This window comes from Molothrus ater, chromosome 11 (genome assembly GCF_012460135.2).
Source record: "Molothrus ater isolate BHLD 08-10-18 breed brown headed cowbird chromosome 11, BPBGC_Mater_1.1, whole genome shotgun sequence".
NCBI lineage: Eukaryota > Metazoa > Chordata > Aves > Passeriformes > Icteridae > Molothrus > Molothrus ater.
Genome location: NC_050488.2, coordinates 17,573,854 through 17,596,306, shown reverse-complemented (window position 1 = coordinate 17,596,306; position 22,453 = coordinate 17,573,854).

Genomic DNA, 22,453 nt, shown 5'->3' with positions numbered 1-22,453 from the left:
ATATTGTCTCTGCTGTGAGTTTGGTATCCTCTGGTCCAAAGGGAAATCTGCGGAGGGCAGTTGTGAGTGCAGCTGCCCTGAAATCATTTCGGAGCAGAAGGGGATGCAGATGCTGCAGGGCACTGGCCACAGGGAGCTGCCCGTCCCACCAGGCAAGGGCTGCCTTTACAAAATACCATCCAGAGAGTGATTTGCAGGGCTGAGAAAACAAAGAAAGGACCCCAGCAGCAGGGCAGGCTGTTCCCACTTTGCAAAGCACTTTCTTCACCTCACAATATCCTCAGGGCTGCCGGAGCTTTTTCCCCCATCATGAGCCCCCACTGACTCGTGGGCCTCTCGCCGGCAATTTGGGCAGAATCTGCTTTGTTAGATGGCCTCCTGCTGCTCTTTTCTTTCCTTCTCTCCCCACCCCTTTCTCTTTTCTTTAAAAGCTTTATTGCAAAGCAATAAGTCGTTTCCCACCTCCCTGCCTCTCCCTTCCCAGACTCCTTTCCTAAGTCACTGGGAATTTTTTCACCTATATATGTAAGTTGACTCAAACAACGTTCACCCTACCGTCAGTTCTCAGCTAATAAAATAAACAGATTGTTATGAAAGTCAGAAGTTTAAGAAGTTGTGGGTTTGGCTTCCTTTACTGTCCGTTTTTTCCAAGAGGTCTTGTGCTGCTGCGTGTGATGATTGAGAGAGAAAATGCACACTCAGGGCCCAGACAGTGCTTGGACAGAGCTAATTAAAATAATAATCCAACTTTTTACAGCAGCTGGAATGTTTGTAGGCTCACCATACCCCTCCAGAGGCTCAGGCACTTCCCTTGGGTGAACCCAGGAGCATTCCTCACCTCCCCAAGCATGGGCAATGGGTGTTCTGCTGCTGTTCATGTCCCTAAATGCCTTTGTTTTAGAAGCTGCTGATTAAATTGGATTAAATGAGACATTTTGGTGCCCTTGCTGGCGTCGGGCACCTGGACTGTAGGAAGGAGCAGGACCAGGAAGTGTCTGGTGCCGGGGAAGGAGGCAGAATCAGAGCAGGGCTGTGGGATAACAAGAAGGCAAAACCCCTGGGATGGGGGCAGTGGTGCCTGCTCTCAAGGGCCATTTGTGACCATCCAGAGCCGTGTGAGCCCCTCCCACATGCCTCCTGCTCACCAGGGTGACCCCCCAGCCTCCACTGCTGTCATAAGGCTTTGTGCTAATTTGTGTGGAATAAATGAGCCGGTGGAGTAAAAAATGTGTCTCTGCTGCTCAAACGGAGCAAAGAAAGTGACATGAGGTCTAGGGCAAAAGTCCTAAGAGCTTCACTTGCCTCTTCCCAGAGTAACAACTGCCATTAGAAATAATTTTCTCCTTTCATTAAAGCTCGAGTAAAAAAGAAAATTGGCTTCAAAATTTCAGATGTAAAGTACTAAATTGGAGGAGAGGTTAGCTGGAGAAAGAGCTTTTCCAAAGGAGCCTTTTTGGGCAGCCCTTCAGATAGCATTAACTGTCATCTTTGGGGAAGAACTCACCTGGGGCCTGTTTGATCAAAGTCCCATATTGTGTCATTTAGGACAAAACAGTAAAAAGCTCCAGAACTGGGAGGAAAGAATTAAAGCAGGCAATGCAGTTTTCACCTCTGCCTCTTTCCCAGAAAGGCTGTTAGCTGACTGGAGGCACTGTCATTATTCCATCCCCAGTGAGGTCCCATTCCTCTCCCAGAACAGTGCTCCAGTCTCCCTCCTTTCTGCAGGCAGAGCTTTGGTGCCAGCTTCAGGTGCCCTGTAGAGATATTGATCATTTTCTTGGGCTAATTCAGCCTGTTTTCCATTTTTCATCCCTTGAAAGCTGTTTTCTGTCTCAGTCCAAGGGGCATTCCTGCTGCCATGGACAGCACTGAGAACCTGCCCAGCACAAGCCCCTCCTGGGAAATCTCTGCTGGCTTCCTAAAGTCCTTAATTTATCTGCTAAAGGCCAAATTGCAAGCAAGCTAATGCCCCCTCAGGCCTCACAAGTCCTCCTAATTATTAGCACCAGAAGGAAGCTAAGTTAGATTCCTTCTCCACTGAGCTGGGGGCTTATTGCCACTTCTAGGCCTCTCCCTTATTTTTTAACAGCAGTGTGTTTGGGTCTGTTCTGGTAACCAACAATAAATTCTAGGTCTTTGCTGGATGCTCTTACTTTATTGGGACTGTGGGCACCACAGAATTATTTTGATGCCTTGTGGAACTTTCTCTTGAACTGGGGTTTTGTGATTTACCACTTTCAGCTAGGGGAATACAAAAGATGCAAAGGAAGTACATGGAGAAACTCTGAGGGTTTTTTTTGTGTCCTCCTATTTCTCTTGTTCATTCCTCACAGGTAAAGAGTTCTCTTTCTTCTCAGCCTCTTTTTATCTCAGAAGTTGTAATATTCATAACTAAAAAAAAAGGGGAAAAAGTAAATGTAAAGAGGTAAATCTCCAAAGTCTGGAGACCACAGAGCTGCTGAATAAGACAGAGCAGTGTGAAGGTAATTGCAGGGGGATAAAGGATGTCTGTGCTGTAGGATGTCCTCGTTGTAGGATGTGGTTGTCAGATACACACTTCCTATATTTTATGACTGTTTCAAGATATTCAGAGTGAGTTTTGTCAATCAGCTGGAGCTGCAGGCTCTGTATAAACCAGCTGTGTGTATTTAAGGAATTCAGTTATCTGGACCTGCAGATCTGTGTTTTTTCCCCAAAATGAAAGGCAAATGGTGCATTTCCCTTTTTACCCACAGTCAGGTCTTTTGTTTGCTCTTGTGTCCCCAAAGCTGCCATGCACTTTTAAAATCAGCTTTGAATTTGCATTCCCGATGGAATTCCAGAGTTTAAAATGTGACTGTGGCAAGTCAGAGGGTCCTGAGGAGCAGTATGGCTCAGGTAAGGACAGTCTTATTGTGGTCTGTGCAAAGTATCCATTCCTCATCCAGTATTTGCACAGACTTTCTCCATTCTGTCCTTCTCAGCTGCCCAGGAGAGTTCCTGCTCCTTTCTTCCCTTTTTCTCACTCGTGCCTCCCCTCCTTCCCTTGGATCCACTTAGGATTTCTTCCAAAACAATATTTTTTGGAGGGGGACACTTTCCCAGCGGGTTTCACCTCAGTACATTGCTTTGATCAGCACATGGCTGATCTCCTCAGCCAGCCCTGATCCTGTTTGATCAGGCAGCACTGGGAAGAGCTGCCTGGAGGTCCCAGCCCCTGTGCTGCTGCTGGCAGTGCCCACAGCCCCTGTCCCTGTGCCAGCCTTGGCTCTGCCCGCTCCCCCGGCAGCAATCCGTGCCACCAGCTGCAGCTCTGGCTGCATTCCAGGCGCTGCTGGCAAAAACATCCCTGGATTTTGGAGGTCTGAGGCTCCAGCGCTCAGGGGGTGAAGGGAGCAGCCCTGGCAGGGAGGATGAGCATCACTGTGGGGAAGGGCCCAGCAGAGCTGAACGTTGGTGCTGGGCAGTGAGTTTGCTCCTGATCTCTGGAATATCTCTCCTGTGCCTCCCTGGTGTCCTGCTCAGGGGCTCAGAGGCAGATTTGGAAGCTGGTTAATCATCTTTTTTTCACAAAGCTGGGCTGTCTGGGCAGCATTTACCTTCTTCACCAGAGTTTGCTGTGGTCTGGGCTGTTTCTTGGCACCAGCACAGAGGGTCAGGGCACTGCCAGCTGTCTCCATCTCTTGTCTTTTTAGTGGCATTTCAGTATTTAATTACTTTCTTTATGGTCCTTCTTAGAGCAGCTGTTAGCTGGAGGTTGTCAGAGCTACTGGAGGTGCAGGATGTTTCTGTAAACACCTCAATCCCAGCACCCTCATGGTTAGATTGAGGCCAGCTTGCTGCTGACTCCTGCCTCTGCCAGAAGGGCTCAGACTGGAGAATATGAACATTTCACAGATGGGATTAAGCACAAGTCACTCCTGTGCCCATTCTTACCAGTCCCTTCAGGAGATGTGTTTGTCTGGAGCTGCTGGAAATCAAGCATTCCCCAGTATGTAACTTATTTCAGTGCTGTACCAAAGGCTGCTGGAATGCAAGAGACTTCCAGAGTATTTTAATAAATATAAAAATTTAAAACAAGTGCAGACGTGCTGGTTCCTGCCAATTCTCCTTCCTTTCCCGTTCCGGGTGTGTGTTGCATTACTTTTTTCTTAAAGCACCAGCTGAGGAAAGAGTGAGGCAGGCTGTAAACGTGTGGGGGAAAAAACATCCCTGCCCTGCTCCCCGTTTCCCTCCAACCTCTCTGAACAGCTCATCCTGCGTCTCTCTGCCCCCCCTTCAAACAACCAACCACGTTTTCCCACAGGGAGCGTCTTTGGGATTAGAAAGATGAGATTTTCATTCGGAGCGTGTTTGGTGCTGTGATCAGGCAGGACCGCAGTGGCCGGGTCAATCACTCGACAGCGAGGGCTCCTTGCAGCGGGGACCGTGGCACGGGCAGCTCCCTCCCTGTGCCCCCGCACTGCTCCATTCCCCTCCCGACCACGCTGGGCATCGATCCCGGGGGCTGACGGGGATGCGGGATGAAGGATGCGGGATGAAGGATGCTCCGCCGCGCTCCCGCCGCTGTCACCGCAGCGGCCGCGTCCCGGTGGCAGCTCCAAGGACTCGTGAGGCCCGGAGTGACCATGAACATCCCATCCCACACCTTTTCCTGCTGCACATCTGGCGCTCCTCATTCCCACCGCGCTCCCCGGCCCGCCACGGGGCTCAGCGCTCCGCCGAGCTCCTGAAATTGCTGTGAAATGAGGGCAACGCTAATTAGTGCAATTAGTCCTTTGCTCTTTCCCTGATGGAAAATGAAGGCAGCGGTGGCCCGGCGAAGGCAGGCGCAGCTTTGCCCGGGGCTGCGAGGGTGTGCGCGGCGGGGATGCGCTGCCACCTCCCCGCGCCTGCCGAGCTGACCCGGGGTTAATTGAGAGCAGCTCTCTTAACCCATTTTGCAAAGACAAATTTGTCGCCCGCGTCCCTGCCGGCGGTGGGATTGTGGCTTTCTCGCCTCGCTGGTGTCCCTCCAGCCCGGGGCAGCCCGTGGGCTCTCTCGCCTGGAAACGGGATGAGGCAGCGGGAACCCCCCAAGCCAGAAAGGAACCCAGCTCCACGCGAGCAGCAAGTTGTGCTGTGTAGCTGCAGAGATGAGCTTCCCCCCACCATTCCAGAGCTAATCCTGCCCAGAGCTGCTTTAGCACAGTCTCGCCTCCCCGGTATCTACAGGCACGGAGACTCAGCCATTTTGACATTTCTGGCTGCGAATCCTGCCCTCAGCAAACACACTTGATGCTGATACAAGGTCTCTTGGCTGCCTGTGCTCGTACCCATCTGTCGCGGTGGCACCGTGCCCGCCAGCATGATGCTCTGCTATATTTGCTGCAGCCTAGGTGCCAAGCAGACCAGATGTTTTCAGCAGGAAAGTGAAATGGGGAGGCAGGGTCCTTTTTTAAAACCCCTGGCTCTCTTGGCAGCTCTGTGGGGCGCAAGCGTGTGATGGCCCCTTGCCTGTCCCTGCCAGCCCCAACCATGCACCCCGGCTCTTTGGGGATGCTGGCTGAGCCAGCCGCTGCCTGTGGAGGGACAGTCACAAGCTGCCCGAGGTGCCTGGAGGCAGAAAGTCCCATTTCTGGTCCATGGGGACAGCCAGGAGGGACGGCGTGGGCAGCGGTGCCAGTACAGGTGCAGGTGATGCTGTGGGGCTCTGCCAGCGCCGAGGAGAGCTCGCAGCTGGGATTTGCATCTCGGCACCTCTCCGCAGCCTGTGAGTCAGCACTTGCTCAGCCCTCAGACGAGTCCCAGGAGAGACGGTAAATAAGATGTTATTTTCCTCTCCGGCTGAGCAGTAATTTTCTGCCAGCCCACACGAGCAGGGAATTGCAGCGCCTAATCGCAGCCCCTTATCCCCTTGGCAGCGCTGCTCAGCCCCGGGAGAGCAGGGCAGGAGCAGGGAGGGGGTGCAAACACCGAGCAGGGAGCGGAGGATGCTCTGGCTGCATCTGGAGTCTGCTCCAGCAGATGGGCTGCACCCAGCTGTGCCTTTTGGGGCAAAACCCAACGCAGGTTTGTGCCCCATAGCCCCGAGCGCTGGCAGCAGCCTTTCCAAAGCTGGGGCAGAAAGGAGGGGCAGTGTCTGGCTCCTGGCTGCTCTGAGGGACTCCAAGTTTTTCAAGCGAGGTTGAAAAAAAAAAGCATCAGTAGCAGTTGTGAGTGTTTCAGGAAACAACTCGTTGGTATCTGTTCTCACCAGTGAGAGAAAAATCAACCCGATAGGATTACAGCCTGCTTAAATCCGGGAATAAAGGATGTTTGAAGTTCGTCTCTATTAACAAAACCCCTGGAGTTTTTTTCTTGATATTGTTGTCAGGGTAATGTTGAGGTTGGAGATATCCGCCCCGTGCATATTCTGGCTCGCCTGTCAGATGGGAGAGCTGGAAGAAATGTGTGTGGGAGCCTTTTTCCAGTGCTGAGACCACTGAATGAGGCAAATTCCAGGTAAGCTGAAGAGTGGCCACCTATAATGAAGCCCCTTGGCCGAAGAAGGAATGAGATCCTTCAGGGTTGCCTACTGACAAAACAGAAAAATTGCATTTAAAACACAAAGCAAGGAAAATGTTCGATTAATTCTTGTGAAAATCTGTTGGGTCTATGTTTATTGTTCTGATTGACTTAAAAACTGAGCTGCATCTGTGTTATTCTAATTAAGCAGCTCAGTGCTTCTGCAGTGTCGTAGTGAGCATCTTGTCATGCAGTCGAACTCTGGAAAACAGTTTGAAGGCTCCTGAGACCAAAACCTGTATTTTTATTGCTTTTGGCTGCTGATGTTTGTGGAAGTTGGAGCAATGACCTGATAATTTGCCAATCACCATGAAACACGCACTGTTAAACTTCTCTCCCGGGTGTCCCATGTGAAATCTCAGCTGCTTTAGATGCTTTGTGAAATACAACTGAGCTTTTTTAATTTATGGGGAGTTGTGATAGACCTGGGAAGCTGATGCTGCTGGCTTTCAGACAGATGAAACTGGGTTTTTTCAGTGCAGAAAGATTGAACTTCTTGCACTTTGTATTAGCTAGTGCCTATGAGGACTAAGCCAATTTGCTGAGCCAACTCCAGAGCTTGCAGCATTTGTTTGTTTTAAAGTAGTGCTGGCCAGAAAACAAAGATCCTGTAATACTACTGTAGTGAGGCCTTGGGTTTCCTTACCTTTAATTACAAAACCTTGGAAAACTTTTTCTACTGGAATTAAAAATTGTTGAGAGACAGAAATTCATCTTCTGTGGACAACAAACGCCTACGGAAGAGCCACCGCCTGCTACTGCTGCTGGAGGCCCTCATCAGCAATCCTGCTCATCAAAGCTGACGTGGTTCCCTCAAAATAAGCTGGTTTCAGAAGATCAGTGCACTTTCTTTCCCACCCCCTTTCAAATCCAGCAGCCAGGAGGATTCAGAGAGATTTCTGACCTGCCCAAAGCAAAGAAGGACAAGTCCCTGTGAAGCCTGTTCCTGGTGCAGGGAGGCTGGAGCAAGGTTAAAGGCAACAAAAATACTCCTCTGGGCAAAATTAAGCCTCAAGGTGTATTTAATGAGATTAAAGTTCCCTGGTTGTTCTCTCTTGCTTTCTTTCTGTCTGTTTAATTTCCAGCTGAGCTCCCTTCCCAAGCCATTGAGCTCACGGGAGTCACTGGGGATTCTGTGGGAGCCCTGCTGGCTTGGAGAGGTGGCTGTGCCTCTGTGGCACCCACAGGTGACAGGCTGGAGCCCCAGGGTGTCTGAAGGTCACCTGCTGTGGCCACAGCCCCAGGATGAGGCACTGAAGCACTTCAGCATTCAGGACCTGCCCTCCTGCCCGTGGCTAGTTTTGCCATGAGTCAGTGATTGGGAGCAGAGGAATGATTTGTTACTATTTCTTCTCCCCAGCCCTTGGTCTCAGTCCCTGCCCTCCTCACACCTCTGCCCAGATGCTGTGATGAAGCTGCTGACGCTTTCTGGGACCTTTCCCATGATTTCCAGCAGGCTGGGGAAGGATCAATGTCAGCAGAGATGCTGCTCTTGCTTCTCCCTCATGGTGCAGATGCCCAGGGGAGGTGGGCATGGAGGATTCACCCTGCAGGGCCAGCCCAGGGCTGGGCCATCAGGCCAGGTCCTGTACTGCAGCCTTGGAGCAGAGGAGAAACGAGAATTTGGAGGGATTTGCTTTACCTGGCACATGAAAGGAGGAGGCAATGAGGGAATTATCAGCTGAACCCCCATCCCTTCTCCCAAGGGGCAGACAGGGCTCTGGGCTCTTCCCATCTCCCTTCTGCCAAGGGCCTCTCTTGGATGAGACTTTCAAACTTGCTCTTCCCCACCCGAAACAGTTGTTCCCTGAACCCTTAGGGAAAGCTGGGACCTGTGCAGCCCCCAGTGCTGTGCCTGGCTCAGGACTGAGCCCCTGGCAGGGTGAATCCTTGGGAGAGGCTGGAGAAACCCAAACACAGCAGCAGCAGCTGCCTGCCAGGTGCCCTGCCCAGCCCTGGCTGCCTGCCCAGCCCTGCCAGGGCTGTGGGGTCCCTGCTGGCGCTGGCATGTGCCACCACTCACCCCAGACCTCAGGGCACCTGGGAGGGGCAGATGCCGTCCTGGGGAGTTCCAGATGCTCTCCTGGGGCATCCCCCTTCCCAGGGATGCTGTCCCTGTGTCCCATTGACCCCTGGCACTGCTGAAGGAGAGCCCATCACTGAAGGGTATTTTTAACATCACCTTGCTAAAATGTAAAGGCTCCAAGTCTGTTGGCAGACAGAGAGCTATTCTTCTCATTCTGATGAAGAAACTATTTCCTTGTACATCTGGTTCATATTTTTCTTTAGGTTTCTGCCAGAAACAATTCTGAAAACAAAACGCAGAGCCGAGCAGAGTGAATGTATACATTCCTGAAAGATTCCTTCACCACTCCTCTCCGACCCAAACCTACCAGTCCTCTTCACAAACCTTCTCTCTTTTTTTTTTTTCATTTTTAATTTCTTTTTAATTAGTTTTCTTTTCAAAATGTGGAAACATATGGCCTGATCAGCTCTGGAACACTGCTGCCTGCATCGTATATAATGATCTACATTTAGAAAATAATTACAGCGAATAGGATGAGAAAATACTCCATCATAGAAATTTTTTTTTTAATTTTTTTTTTCTTTTTCTAATTGTTTAAGCTTATTATCTCTCCAGTCAGATTTGTCTGGAAAGCCTTATTAATGACTGTGTGACATGAGCCTCACGCTGGGGCCTTGTGGCTCAGAGATGTGTTTTTCTTCAAAACCCAGGTTTCAGCCTAGAAAAGGGGAAGCAGCAGCCAGTGGAGTTTGAGGCCACGCTGGGCTGCACACATCCTGCTTTGGTGGGCAAAGGTGGGCAACCAGCCAGGGGGGCTTTGCTGCTGCAAACCTGGGTGGGTTGGGCTGTGAAAAAAGATTTTAAAAAGGGGAAAATAAAAATCCCAAAGGGAGAGCGGTATCCCCGCTGCAGCCTACCAAAGCAGCAGTAATTGGGAGGGAGGGGCCGGGGAGGTCACGGGTTGGTGCCCCTGGAGGAGGCTGGCTGTGCCACCTGTGAGATGGATGGCACCCATGGGGTTGTCATAGCACCACAGTCCCCTCCCCGGCACTGCCAGGGAGCTGAGAGCTTTGCCTGATTGGGAGCAATGTGCTAAGGGAGAAATGTGCAGCCCCAAATTATTTCTGTTCCTGGTGGGAGGAGTGCAGCTGCCGTGTGACAGTCAGTCTCCACTGCCTCACCGAGGCATCCAAGGCATGGAAGACCTCGTGTCGTGCAGGTGATGCCATGGAAATGTTTGAAAACCTTTTATTGAGGCAGGTTTGTGTTGAGAGAAAGAAATCAGCCTCGGGAGTAGGACCCCCCTTTACCTCCTCCTCAAATCCCCAGGTTTTCCTTGCTGGCTTGGTGAGGCTGCAGCTCCAGGTTTGGATAGAAAAGGCGAGTGCCTGGGACACGACCTGCAAACCACTCCGTGTGCCTTGCCTTGCTCTTCAGCCCTGTATAAATGTTGATTTAAATGCCTGTGGAAGTGCGGGGAGCCCTGTGTGTAGAGCAATGGGCTGGCTCTGGAGCTGGGGACACCTTTGCTGGGGGCTGTGGAGGTGCCCTGGGCTGGCTCTGGAGATGGGGACACCTTTGCTCAGGGCTGTGTGAGGTGCCCTGGGCTGGCTCTGGAGATGGGGACACCTTTGCTGGGGGCTGTGTGAGGTGCCCTGGGCTGGCTCTGGAGATGGGGACACCTTTGCTCAGGGCTGTGTGAAGTGCCCTGGGCTGGCTCTGGAGATGGGGACACCTTTGCTGGGGGCTGTGTGAGGTGCCCTGGGCTGGCTCTGGAGGTGGGGACACCTTTGCTCAGGGCTGTGTGAGGTGCCCTGTGGGACAGGAGGAGGGCTGTGATTGCTGGCAGGGCTGTGAACCAGAGCCTGCTCCTTCCCTGCAGAGAGCTGCCTGCTTTCACTCCAGTAATTGCACGCTTGGAAACGCTCCTGCTAAAAGACCAAAATGACTGATTACAAAAATTGGAAAGGATTAAAATCTCTGAAACAATGCAAAGGGAAGAAAATAGATGAACCAGCGAGGGAATGGGCTTATCGCTTCTTGAGCAAACAAACAAGTGAAAGCTAATTTTCTGAGCCAGCAAATGAATGATTAATGAAGCAAGCCACGATTAACCCTTCATCAGGAGCTCACCTCCTCGGGTGACTGCTCTGCACAGCTATCGCTCTGCTTCACACTGGAATAAAGACACAGCTTGATGGTCATAAATCTGTTGCTCAGGTTGTATTTCAAAGGGCTCTGGTGTAGCAGGTATATCTGGGGAAGGAAGAAAATATGGTTTAAAGATGTTCCAGATGTACAGTGGGATGTGATGTTGTTTCAAGAGCCACTCATTTCTGTGTCTTTCCCAGCAAGGTAATAAACAAGCTCCCTTGACAAAGGCACAACATATTTTGAAATATGAACTTGTCTTTTCACCGCATTTTGTTAAGTGATTAATTTGCCTTATATTAACTTAAAATGAGCTCATTAAAAGATTTCTTTTTTTCTTTGAAAGCGCTGCTCATTATATTATCATTTTAAGTAATTAAATCAGAATAAATGGCTCTGTGAAGCTATTTTAATGTAACATCTAATTATATCTGACCTAGACACTGAACTATAATCATTAACTACATGAACTGTGTAATGTTCTGCAGACTCTTTAATAATTTATACGGGCTGGATTCAGCTGCGTGGAGTTGTAAGCTCAAGTGGTTGGATGCTGTGCACCTGTAGTGGTGTGGCACAGCTGATGGGAGTTTGCTTCTCAGGCAGTTTCCTGCCTTGCCTTGGCGCTGGGAATTTTTTCCTGTGAAGTTGTGCAGGCCACAGGTTTGGTTGGACCTGGCTGGGGTTGCTTCTCCTTTACTGTGTGTACAGAGATCAGGCGCATGTGTGGTGTGATGTTTTCCTCTGTTGGATGCTCTAGTCAAGGTAACATATTTATACAATATATTTTAACTGTATTAGATTGTGATTTAGATGTTTTCACATGACCAGCCAGTCTCAGCTACGAGAAATTTTGGGTTTGCTGTGTTGTGTTCTTGCTGTGTCTCCTACAGAGGCTTAGTCTGTCCTTCCATTTCAAGCAATTTTTTCTGATCTGTTTGCATACAGCTTCCAGCCTCATACTCCCTGAAAGACTCATTCAAGTTAGGCTTAATCCTGGAAATAAGTTTGTTTAGGGAAGGCAAAATTGGCTTGTGGGAGTTTGAACCTCTCCTCCCTCAAGGAAAAAGAGAGGGGCTGGGTGCTGCCGTGGCAATAGATGGTCCATCTATCTTCCCGCCCTGCCATGGGCTGGGTGCCCTGTGGCAAGGGAACAGATGTACCATGTTGTAGCACATCCAAAAATTGCTGGTGCCACCTATTGGTGGAAAACTGCAGATTAAAACGTGATTAATGTGTGTTATTATGCCCTCTGCTTATCTCTCCCCAGCTGACAGGTGGGTCGAGCCAGTTCTGCTGTTAGTTTTAATATCGGTGACTGTTGGCAAACATTGCTGGCATTCCTCCTGTATCTTGGGTGTGATTTGCAAACAGGAGGCTTTGCTGCAGGCAGGCAGCTGCCAGGGGACACGTGCAGCCCCAGGGGTGCCTCTGAGGACAGGGCAGGTAGGCAGCTCTGCAGTGGAGGGCTCAGAAAACCAGGCTGGTGTCGATGTGACACTAAACCCAATGGGCTCAGAGAAATTCTGGGTATTCCTGCAGAAAGGTTGGGTATTCCATGCAGGGGCAGAGGTGGTGTGGTGTGATGATGCAGAGCAGCCTCAGGGGCCCCACAGGCAGGGCACAGAGCTGCATAATCTCTCCAGCCACAGGAGAGCTGGGCAGGATGCAATGGCTTTGCTGCCCAGCCTCTGCTCTCTGGACTTGCCCAGCCTCTGCTCTCTGGACTTTTCCAGCCTCAGGGGTTTTCCAGCCTTGCAAAGGAGGTGAGGGAAAGCTGAATCCCTGCCTAGGGCCCTGCTTCCTCCTGCCTGGTTGCAGGGGACCTTCAGCCAAGCCCCGATAGCCACAAAAAGCCCTGCTGGCCTCCTGCCTGGTACGCTTAAGCAGCTTTATAGCTGTCATATAGAACAGCCCTATATTAGCAGCAGGTTTAGTACTCCCAGGAAACATCCAGCCACAGCTCTGACATCATGGACTAAAGGCTCCAAAGGTTCACTTGCTTAAGTGGCTATTTGTAATAGAGTCTTTTAATAAAATCTCATTAAAGGAGAGCTCCTGCCCGAGCCTGGTTCCTGAGATGGCTGGAACACAGCACCAAGACCAGCCTTGAGCTGCTGCAAGAGGCAAGGGAGAGTAAAAGGGGCCCTGCAAGGCTCTAGTGAGGGTTGGAGAGAAGTGTTTTGTGCTCATCCATGCTGCTCCTGTCTGGATCCAGAGGAGCAAAAGAGCCTTGTAGACCGCAGAGCAAAGGATGAGCAGTGCAGAGGGAAAGGGAGAGAGTTACTCCCAGCTTTTGCACAGGGACCACCCTGGCTAGGAAGGACTGGTGGGAGACAAGAAGGGCTCAGACTTGTCTTCAGCTTTCCCTCCCCACCACAAGCTCAGAAATGCTGATTTTCTCAGCCCCTAAGCAACGGGCAGAGGATTCAGGCTGCTCCTGAGTGAAGACACTGTGCTCTGGTGCTCCCAGGACTTCCTTTATGTTTCCTGTTGCAGTTTGGCTGAACCATTTTACTGTGTGCTTGAAGAATAATCTGAATTCCAGGGAAGAGTTTTCTAAACACTTGTCTCCTCTGTAATTTTACTGTCATGTCATAGAGAGGAGCTGCTTGAAAGACTTCAGGAAAGAAATTATTCTCTACTTCAATCCTAGGGGGTTTTTTTGTTGTTTTTATTTTTTTTTTAAATACCTAAAAAATTTACCCTTTGATGTGAAAATTATATGCACTTAGAGATATGCTAATAAGAAAATGATTGGAGAAATGTTGAACATGGAGAACAGCTCATTTCCGGGCTCCTTCCCTCACCACCTGCACCCCTGACAACCTCAGTCCCACCCTTCCACATGCACATCTCTCTCTAAAGCTATTCTAAAAGCTGCTCTTATTTTCTGTGGGTTCATAAGCAGATCTCTTTTTTTTAAAGTGAGGGGATTTTTTTAAAAATTCTTTTTTCAAGTGAATTTTCACACCCATTCTGTGGACTTTTAAAAAATTCTTTTTTTAAAAATTCTTTTTTTTAATTCTTTTTTAAAAATTCTTTTTAAAATTCTTTTTTTAAATTATTTTTAATTCTTTTTTTAATTCTTTTTTTAAAAATTCTTTTATTTAAATTCTTTTTTTTAATTATTTTTTAAAAAATTCTTTTTTTTTTTTTAATTCTTTTTCAAGTGAAGGGCTTCATGCCCATTCTGTGGATTTGCCAGAAGGATGGTGGTAAAATCCCTGCTCAGGAGATGCTGAAGGACCAGCAGTGCTTTCCCAGTCTGGACTTGGGCTGTGCACTGGTCCCAAAGCCATCACCAATCGTGGCACAGCTAAAGCTTCTCAGCAGATGCCTGTGATCCTTAGTGGTCCCCAGCCTCCCTTCCTTAGGCAGGGATTAAAACCTGCTGCAGAATGAATGAGAACTGCCTGTGCTGGCCCCTGGTTTGGAGGGGATACAGCATGCTCTGGTGTCTGCTTCCTTTCAGAGATGCCTTGCCTGTGGTTCTTTACATGTGTGAAATGAGATAAGCCAGGGGGAAAAAGGATGGTTGGAGAACGGCAGCCAGGATTGCATCTTCTTGTTTTCTTCCTTGCTGTCTTCAAAAGCAGAATTTTAGAGTCAACAAAGGCAGGGCTGGTATCATCACAGCTGAGGGTGGGTTTGTTTATAGCCGGTGCCCTGCTGTGTGCCTGGTGTGCTGCTGCAGATAGGAAAAGCTCTTCCAGAGAGCCTGAGAAGCAGGAGATGAGTCCTGTCTGAGGAGAGGGATGGTGGCTCCCAAGGGCTGGGGTTCAATGTGCCTCTGCTGTGGTGTCCTGCTCCCTCTGTGTCCCAAATTCCTGCTGGCATCTCTGGCTGATGTCAGGGCAGCAGCTCCTCAGGCCATGGATGGAGCTCGGTGCCATTAACACAGAAATCAGAGCAACTGCTGCTCCTCCTTTAGAGACCCACAGGGCGCTACAGTGCAAACTTCCAGCGACAGCTCTGCCTGTGCTCACAGCCTGACAGGGGCAGGGAAAGCATCCTTTCACTGATTAGCTCTGATTCCCCTGCTGGGGAATAGCCTGGCTTTCTCTATTAGTGCTTTTCCAGGTGGAATTCTTGGTAGATAGCATGCCTGTGAGATGTGGGCAGAGGCAGAGGCTGCTGCTTCAGCCTTACCTTTTGTTGCCATCGCTCCTGTGCTCCCCTGGTGTTTCCTGGCTCGCCCCTCAGGGAGCCTATTGCATCCCTGTGGCTGCCCCAGACGCCTTTCCTGTTTGTGGGGGGTGATCAGCAGCCTCCAGCACATCCCAGTTTCCTGGAAATCCATTGGAAATCCATGTCCTTGTGTTGTCTTTCCCCTGCTGTTGGAATCTGGGGTGAGGTGGGAATACTCTTCTTGTGTCTTCCTTTTCCTGCTTGGTTGTTTTTTTTTTCATATGAACATCTGTTGAACCACAGGTAGTCATGTCAGGAAAAAAAAAAACCTCTTCAAAAGAACCCTGATGTATTGAATTTCCAGCTGTTTTACAGGGCTGCTCCAAATCAACTGGTTGCATTAATTAATTAAAAGAACTTTGATTTCAAGGGTCCCCAGGGTTTATACCTGAATTCCATGAAAGCATGCAAATCCCATGTAGTAAATGTTGCCTTTGCTCATGTATTATTTGGTTCCATATTTTTCCTAATTGAGAGAGGCATTAAAAATATCTTTGAAATGTAAAGTGTACATTATAAGAAGTGGCACCTTTGGCACCAAAGGAACTCTGAATACAGGAGTGCACATGCACCCACCACATCTGCTCCAAGCAGAGCTGCTGAGCACTGGAGGGTTGGTGACCAATGCTCAGAGTTACATTTCACACTCATCCCAGTCCAGCAAAATCTGAAATCTGTATTTTGGGGTGGAGACATTCTCATGCCTGGTTTCCTTTGGCAACTTGCTCCATGCTCGTTTTTGTGTCTGGCAGGAGCACAGTGGGCTCTCTGTTTGCTCAGGCCCTGGTCCTGCAGACAGTTCAGATCCAGCTTGGGCTTTGCTCTGCACCAGTGTTAAACAAATCAGTTCACGGAAAACTTGCATCTGGACTTGAGGGCTTGGCTATAGGCAAAAAATTTCTGCTTTCAGTCCTAAATTCAAAGCACTTGGAGACACAGGGGGAAACTTTTAACCTTGACAATGGGCAGAGGAACAGGTGAAATTTCCCAGCTAACAAGGCCAACTTTGAATGGGCTGGGCCTATTTGGGAGGTAAATAACATCCCAATTATTTACATATATATACACACACACACGTACCAGGCATTGCAGAAAGAAGCCTTATATTCAATAAATCCATTGTAACAAGCTCTGACTTTCCCATAAATGTGCCAAAAGATGAAGTAACTTGCACAGGGCTGCACAAGTGCTTTTGGAAGGTTGCTGTTAATCTGTCACGTGGAAGCAGTTTTGATCCTAGGATCTCAAGGTTTCATCTGGGAATGGAGATATTCTGGCTCTAGAGAAGGCTGTTAGAGGAAAGGTATTTTAAATGGCAAAGATGTGTGTGTTGTGAATGTGTTTAAAACTGTACTTGGAGCCTGGTACCTGTGCAGCAATGAATCACAATAAATAAATGCAAATGTCCAGGAGAACAAAAGGAACATTAAACAGATAACAAACACTTCACTGGGAAACAGCACAGCTTCAGAGTCCATAAATAAAACCCCCTAATCTAATAAATGCTCTGGAGATAACTGGAAAAAATACGGAAATGGTCACTTGGTTGTGAGGGAGCATATTTCACTTCTGCCTAGCAAAAGGACTGGAAGCCTGTGCAGTTGAGTTGATTCATGGCCCTCTGTAATGTCCTGGTTATCCCCAGTCACAGCAGGTTTCATGCAGCAAGTACTCCAGTCTGTCAATGTCGAGTTAATATTTTAAGGACAAGGGAGAACAACCAGATTGGAGTTTGCTGATGGGGTTTTTTTCTTTTCCTCCCACCCCCACCCACCCCCCTTTGTTGTTTTTAGGAAATGGGCTGCTGATAAGGGAAGAAGCTGCACAGAAAGGACTGCCTGGTGTGCTAATCGCTGGGAAGATGCAACTTCCTCTGGACTCTCCAGGAAGAGAGGAGGTGAGTCACGGTGGATGGAGGGTCTGAACGAGTGCCAGGAGGGAGCAAACACCACCAGCTCCCCCGGGACTCCAGTTCAAATGCTGGGCCAAGGAATTCGGAATTGTTTTTTTGTTTATTTATTTATTTTTTTAATCTGAAAAGCTACAGAATAGCACTCATTCCAATCAAGCAACATTTCTAGTGCAAAATATATATTGAAATATGAGATGCTGTTTTCCTCTTCTTTAACTGGTTCGATTTCAGGTCAAATTATTTTTCAGTTCAAAATATAACTTATGGTAGAAGCAGTGAAATATTTCTGGGGAATCAAATTGAAACAGGTTGAAATTGTCAAAACTGAATTATATCATTGGTGTAAAAGTGCCTGCCTGGTGAAGTTCTGATGTGTGCAGAAAAACCAGGGAGCTTTGGTTGAAGCACTCCTTTATTGCAGGAGTTCCTTCTCATCTTCCTGCTTGTAGCCAACAAAGAACAAATGGACAGACTAATGCCAGACAAGTGGGCTTCACTAAAGCCTTTCTAATATGTTCAGGATATCTAGAACCATGTGATTTTTTTCCATCAGGATGCACAAGCTTCGTGAATACAAAATTCAAAAGAATTAAACTTCAGGAAGGGTGGCTATTCCTACTGCCTTATAAGACATAAAGAAGTAGCCCCTTCATTCTGCTAAAGTACCCTAACACATCTGGGTAGATGAAAAAGGTCCTCAAATGTGTTTTTCAGAACTGTTTTCTGTTTCAAGTGTGATAAAGTGGTGTGGTAGGAGACAAAGACCATTCAGCTACTTATCCATTTTGGTTACATTTGTAATTTTCTTATTAATGTAAGCTTCACCGCCTTTCTTCTTCAGGATGCCAGAGTCAGTAAAAGCCAAACACTAGAATTAAAATAAGTTACTCATTTACCTCCTCGAAAGGGGCTGTTAATGAAACACAATCTGCATCCCTGCATTGCAGAAAACCCCCAGAATGCCTGGTGTGTGCTGGGACAGGTGATAACGGCCTGTTTCCAGCACAGTGGTGCTCAGAGGGTCGTGTGTGCTCTGCTGCCTTTGCTGTTCCCCCTTCCTCTCACAAATGACTTCATCTGACGCTGGTGTCGCCCTGGGTGGGTGCACATCTCCAGCAGTGACAAACAGATGCTGCTCATGGGCTTCCTCATCCCAAACCTGCCAGAAGCCCTGGGGGCTGCTTGCTGCTGCTGAGGAAGGAGGTGTTGGGTGTTTTGTTTGGGTTCTTTTCGTGCTGAGCTGAAGAAGGCTGAATTTGGTGTGTGGTCTGTGCATTTCCACGAGGAAATGCTCTCAGTGATCTGTATCTGTTCTGGCCCTGGGGTTAGCCAGGGAAGGATGGTCCCTGGTGTCTCCTTAGGATGTGTTTAAGTTGTTTGAGCAGCAGCCTGCAGCGCAAAGCACCTGGTGCCAAATCTGCCATCACTGAGCTGTAAGGGCTGTCCCTCCTGCTGCCAGCTCTGTGCTCTTTTCCAGGCACAACTCACCTGAGAATGCGCCTGACTGAGTTGTTAGAGGGGGAAAAACTCAGCAGAAAGGGGTGTGGGGGGTGTGCCGGGAGCAAGAGCACGCTGTGTACCCACAGGTCTGTCTGTCTGTCTGTCTGTCCCTCCCTTTGGGGACAGAGCCCTCCGGGGAGGTGGCAGACAGGGACTTGCCTGGCAGCTGCTCCGTGCTGCTGCTGAGATCCAAAGCTGCCTGTGTGCAATGCTCACGCTGTGCTCTCGAGTCAGCTGTGTCTGAGCTGAAGAGACTCCTCACAAGTCTATATTAAGCACATTAAAAGCTGAAGCAGGCTGCTCGGGCGGGTGCTTTGATAGATTTTCTGACCGTGCGTAGCGAAACGTTAGAGCAGGGAAAATCTCCCAGCCTTGGCTGATGCTCCCCCTTTGCTCTGAGTGTGGTTTTTTGCTGTGAGTGATGGGGATGGAGGGGAAAGCTTGTGCAGACACCGACCTGCAGTGCTCTGTGTGAATGCAAAAGCTTCCATTAACCCCTCTGGGTCACCTGCATCAGCAGAAGATCCCTGGCTCCTGCTGTCCCTGGGCAACTTGGAGGAAGAGTATGGTTGGATAATAAGTTGTAATTACAGAGCCCTTTATTCATAGTTGTCAGTTAATGTTGATTATCATGTTTGTAGATATCTTGAATTTATTTTGGTAGAAGTGAGACAGAAGCCATACAGCTTGCATTTCTCCAAGTAATGGTCCCAGAGCAGGACAGTGTGTACCTGTGCAGATGCAATTTAACAGCATTTTAGAAAGCTAATGGTGACTTAGATGGGGTTTTAAAAATATTCGGGGAAACAAAGTCTTTTTTTCCTTAAAGAACTCAAACACAAACAAAACAAAGTGGTTCCAGAGCAGCAATGCTTTTCAGGGCTGTTGGTCACAGCTCAAGCACTGGTGGGGGTGGGAAGGAGTTTGGGATCTGGGCACCTGGAAAAGGCATCGACAGAGAGACAGCTGAGAAAAATGAGAAATTCTGAGGTGTTGGTTTTGGCAGGGCTGCCTGTGCTCTGGGGGGCTTTTCAGAGCCTGTATTCCCATTTTATTCCCATTTTCTTTTGGGAGGCCTTGGCTGGGTGAATACCTTACACCCAGAAACACCGTTTTGTGTGCAGCCTGTTGTCAGGGCTACAGACACTTGCAGATGTGCATGTGTGAAAAATGCTCAGTAAACAACCAGAGATTTTAGGTGGAGGATTTTAGGAGCATCACATCCTGTTATCAAACGCTTATCACCTTCTGCTGGTGTCGTCGTGCAGGTTTCATGCTGTCAGTGATTTCTGGCTGGAGCAGGGATGTTTTATGGTACACAGGTGACCAGGCAGCTCCATCCATGGGAAGTTCACAGCTCCCTGCCCGTGAAATCCGTGCCTACATAACCCCAGAACCCCTCCATGTGTGTGATATGGGGTACACGACCTGCTTTATCTTCTGCCTCTTGTCCAAAGGTCCTTTCCCCCTTCACACACCATCCTCAATCCCGTGTTTAGCTCTTGGCTTTCTCAGCCTTTCAGCGTCCAAGTGATAACATCTGGTCTAGCACCGAGAGGGGAATAGCACTTGTAGGAGATCATCGGGAAAAAGATGAAACTCTGGGTTAGAGTTGGAGCCTGCAGTTAATTCCCTGCTCTCAAATAGTGTTTTCTGAGTAGGTGATAATCACTGGGCCTTTCCCGATTAATTAAAGGGCTTTACAAAGCAAATGATGTGGAGAATATGCAGCCTGGGAGAGCAGTGGAAGGAGAGGCTGTTGGTGTGATTTTCATCTGGTCTGACAGTCTGCCTCGGTGGGAGGAAAGGGGGAAGGAAGTTCACTCCTGGGAAACAGCCCGGGCCTTTCCCCAGCTGATTTTGGGGCGGGAAGAGGGATTTGTAAGGTGGAAAGTGGCTGAGACACTACATCACTGGTTAACTGGGAAAGATTGAGCCTCCGGTGGAGAAGCAAACCACAGTCCTGCTGCTCCTGCCAGTGGGAGGCAAGGTTGTGTCACCATCAAATATTAATGTGTGACCTCCAGGTGATGCTTCAGAAACCTACACCAACGCTCTTCATGTTTCTTTAAAGTCCATGGGAGCTTTGCCACTGAATTCTATAAGAAAGAGACAACGTTCCAAGATTGCTGATTTAAAAACTTTTCATCAGTAGCACTGCAAAATGAAAAAAAAAAAAAAATCAAAGCTGTAACTGTTGCAAGAATCAAACTTGGATTGGAGGAGGTTTGGTGGTTTTGCTTCTGTGTGTAAGAAAAATTAACTCAAAAGAATTCTGAGCTTGTTCTCCATGGTGCCTTTTACCATCTCTGCAGTCTTTCTCCAGAGGGACTCAGCCCCTTGAATTGAGGGTCTTCCTGGGCATAACTTTAGTTCTTTAAGCTTCTAACTTCACTGGTAACTTCTTACTGTTGGACTCGATAGTGTTCAAGGCCCTTTCTAACCTAAATGATTCTACAATTCTATGCAGTAAATGTTGAAGGTCTGGAGGTTTAATTGACAAGGGAGCCTACCTGCAAGGAGACTTTTGTAAGAAGAAAACTTTATTTCCCAGGATGGGATCCCGTTACCCACCTTCAATCTTTTATCCACGTTTGGGACCTGGGTGAATATGGCAGCACTGGTAATGAGTGTGCAGTGGCCAGGGAGGGTTGTTTGACACTGAGGTTTTACATTCAGACTGCAGGAAGTGTGCCTGGACTCTCAGCACGGCTGTGATCAGATCCATATGAGGACAGGGATATCAAATTCCCCAGCTCCCCGCAAAAATGTTGTGATTAATCACGCTGAGAGTTGCAATTAGAGCAAATAAAAGCAGCATGTTAGAGAAGCTAAGAAGGAGGTGATGTGAATGTTATTAACGAGCAGGAGGTTTTGGCTTTGTGGAGCTTGCTTGAAATGTGTCAAACAAATAGAATCGAGATAAATGTAAAATCAGCTGACTGCATATTACCCTGGAGGATTTGAAATGAGTGTTGGGGAGGGGAAGGAAGATCATAATTACCCAGAGGAAAAGGACTAAATCTATGGAGTGGAATAGTTATTCATGTTGATTGTGTCATCATTGCACAGATGCCGAGGGCGATGTGCTGGGAGGCCTTGCTTGCATGCTGTGCCAGGGGAGGGTTAATGGGCTGGGCATTTGCAGACCCCTTAAAGGACATGGCTCCATCAGACCCCTTCCAAATGTTCACCCCTGCCAGAGGAGAGGGGTACAGGGATGTGGGACTTGAGGAGGGGGGAATCTCTGCTATTAGTACAGAACCATATTTGCAGAAAATATCCCAAACTTGGCTTGTCCTGTTTTCAGCTGCTCTTCAGAAGCTTTTCCATCAGCAGAGTGATTATCATTGATTAAGATCTATTGTGGCTTAATTAAGCTATCATATGGCACCTTTTCTGCAACTTACTTGAACTGACAGCAATGCTTAATCTGGCTGTCTTTGCCTCTTCTTCCCTTGGTTATAAACCTTGTATTGGGTGGATTTTATGTTGGTTCTTTCCAGCATATTTTATGGCTCTACAGCTTTCCTTATCTGTTTTTGTGCTGTGTGCTTGCAGAGATTTATGGGCTGAAGTATTAGATGCAGAGCAGGAAAGGGGGAAACAGAGCTAAACCCATTAAAACCCTGGAATCCAAGCATTGGAGGCATTAAGTCTCTTAAAGAAATGAGAGGAAAGCCTGAACTAGGACATGGATGTGAAATCCCTGTGCTCTGGCCTCTGGAAAGAGCAGGCTGGGGTTGTCATCCATGTCCTGTGGTTCAGTCTGGGGAAATTAGAAAACTGGGAAGTTAAAAAACTATGCAGGAGCTGCTCACCGTCAGGGCAGTCAGTGGCTCTATGTGTGCTTGCAGAGTTGGGTTTGACAGGGTGCATTTAGGGCCCTGCACCATTGACAGGGTGCATTTAGGGCCCTGCACCATTGACAGGGTGCATTTAGGGCCCTGCACCATTGACAGGGTGCATTTCCTGCTGGGGTGGAGTTGGTGATGGAAACTGAAGGGACTCGGAGCAGCCTGGTCTAGTGAAAGTTGTCCCCTCCTATGACTGAGGTATTGAAACAAGGTGATCCTCAAGGGCCCTTCCAACCCAAAACATTCTGTGAGACTTTCTGTGGGCCCAGACCCATCCCCTTGTGCTGAGTT